Here is a 2814-nt window from a genome sequence, read left to right on the forward strand (position 1 = left end):
AAGCAGAGTAATTGAGCGAGACTGACAAATTTAGAGATAAAGGATAGGTAGCAGTGACTGAAACCAGAAGTTTGAGAATTATTGGTAAACAGGCATCTATCTTTAGAGAAAACTTTAAAAATGGCTCATTGAAACAGTTGGAAAAAAGTCATTTTAAATTAGCAAAGAAGAGGGGTTAACTGTAGCAAAAATTGCAAAAGTTTCTGGGATTTAAACTGAGCCAATAGTCTGAGGTACAGAGTTGCTGACAGAAAAAATGGGCACGTGGGGAGCCATGATTTGAAAACAGTCAAGAAGCTCTGGTCTATGCCTAACAGAGCCACGTTAATACTGAAGAAACCTTACTGATCAACGGTCCGGATGAGCATACTTGATTCCTCAACTCAAACACTGCATTAGGAGGACAGCAGTAAGTCACATTTGTCCCAAAATTATTGTTCAGGGTTATTTATTGTAAGGGCAGCCAGGATAGTTCAAGGTTTGTTTGTTTAAACCTAGTAGGAAACAGTTGTTTTTAAATAAATATTTTATTGCTTTCAAACAAAGTTGTTACAACCAGGCTACTGCAGTTTTGGGCTACGGTACAAGAGCCTGGAATGTGACATTGAGTCGAAATTGACCATGCTCATTTAAAAAAAAAATAAAATAAAAGCAGCAAGAATGACACAGGCACCGCTGGCCCAGACTCGCTTCATATGAACTAGAGTGAAATCCACCAGGCATCCCGAAGCCCCCTAGAGGACTCTAAAGTCCTAATAGGCAATTGGCTTGCTGCCCAAAGACAGTATTTTGAATGGACATATTTTAAGAAGGTGAACACTTAGAAAGTGAAAATGTGAGAAAGGGGCACCACAAACCAAAGTATTCAACAGATCAAATGATGCATGAGTGGGCATCAGTGCCATCTTCTGTTTAAAACGCAGCACTGCACTTAAAACCAGTGTCCGCACAAGCAGGGTAATCAGAAGTTATAGATGGAAAAGTCATATTACATCATCCAATGCAGCCCAGCCTTCTAATGTAGGATTGCTCCCTCCAGCCCACCCTCAAGTCCCCCTCACCCCCCAGTCTAGTTTTAAACATCTGAAGTAATGAAGCTTCAGTCTCTTCCCTAGGGATACTATTCTGCAACCTTTCAGGCTATATACAGTACTGCCTTTAATCAGAATTTGATACCGCACAGAGCACACTTGCAATTCTCTTTCATTACAGAATAGATTTTAATTTATGGAATTTTACAAATAAACTTTACAGTTCACAAGACATAAGTTATGTTCTTTGTTTCAACAAGTGTTTCAACAAGTATTTCTTATAACACCTGAGATATTAAAATACTGAGATGGAACTTGAGTTGCTAATCAGAGGTGTAAAGGGAAATATAAATAAAAACACTCACAAGCTCAGCTTTATGTCAATTTCCTTTCTCAGCCATCCCTCCAGTTCCTCCCACACACACCCTCCCTCCTTCCGGTTTGTACCATCCTGCACAAACGAGAGACAGGAGCCTCTTCCAAGCACCCCTTTTAATTAATGCATTGATTACCTGCTTCCCCCAGCTACACATGTAGAGAATGTTTTTAGAGGGTTTCATAGGTAACTCTCTAACAGGAGCTCCATTCCTATGAAGGTCTTTGCACCCCCTGCAATTCACCCAAATATCCAGCCTGTAATTTCTTGATAAAGTCAGCTCCCAAGAACACTGACAGGAAACTAGAGAAAAGGACTCAGGATTTACTCTGTTATCTTCAAGGTCTTGGAACAGCCCAGAGGAAATTACATATCAGTTCTTCTAGAGTTTTCTACCACCTGGAGCACAGCTTAGTTTCTAGTTTTGGTTTGTTACTAAGGACGATGGGGGGGAGGGGGAGGGTGTTGTTCCAGGAGAGGGGCAGATTTCCCAGATGCTGGCAGTGCAGTGCCTCCTCTCCGTGTACCATTGAACCATCCTTGCCAGAGAGAGCTCTGGCACTATGAAAAAGCTAAGCCATCTTCTCCCTTTTGGAATGCACTAGATCAGTGCTTCTCAAAGTCGGGACGACGCTTGTTCAGGGAAAGCCCCTGGCGGTCCGGGCCAGTCTGTTTACCTGCCGCGTCCGCAGGTTAGGCTCCCACTGGCCGCGGTTCACTGCTCCAGGCCAATGGGGGCTGCAGGAAGCGGTGCAGGACGAGGGACTTGCTGGCCACCCTTCCCGCAGCCCCCATTGGCCTGGAGCCGTGATCGACCGAACTTGCAGACACGGCAGGTAAACAAACCGTCTCGGACCGCCAAGGGCTTTCCCTGAACAAGCGGCGGCCCGGCTTTGAGAAGCACTTCACTAGATGGCATGTGCTTTCTAAATACTTCCTAGAGAGAGAATAGGCAGCCCAGACCTTTCCCCTTAAGACAGGGTTTAATCTCTCACTCTCAGACTTTACTTAATTCAGATACAGCGCTGCGGCTCTCCTACCAGTGGTAGTGCATGCTTTTTGATCATAGGCAGTTTCCCTCTCAAGTACTGTTCCCAGAAGCTGGCCTTCTCACTGTTACAATGAGAACTTCTCCTGGTCAGCTGCTGCTGACAGAAGCTGGCCTGACCAAAAATTTTCCCGTGTGACTCACAGAAGAGTGCCATCCTATTCCATTCACCTCTCAACTGGGCAGCAGGAATCCCACAATGATGGTTTTCCCAGGGGAAAGGAGATGGTTCTGCTGCTTTCCAAAGGCCCCTATTCTAGTCTCTTTATAAACATGTCAAGGAAGGGTTTGGTGAAATGGAGTTGGCAAAGTTTGGGTGAACCCATATCAAGCATTCTTTGGTGAAGCACCATAAAGAG

Source organism: Trachemys scripta, chromosome 2, assembly GCF_013100865.1.
Source record: "Trachemys scripta elegans isolate TJP31775 chromosome 2, CAS_Tse_1.0, whole genome shotgun sequence".
Lineage (NCBI taxonomy): Eukaryota > Metazoa > Chordata > Testudines > Emydidae > Trachemys > Trachemys scripta.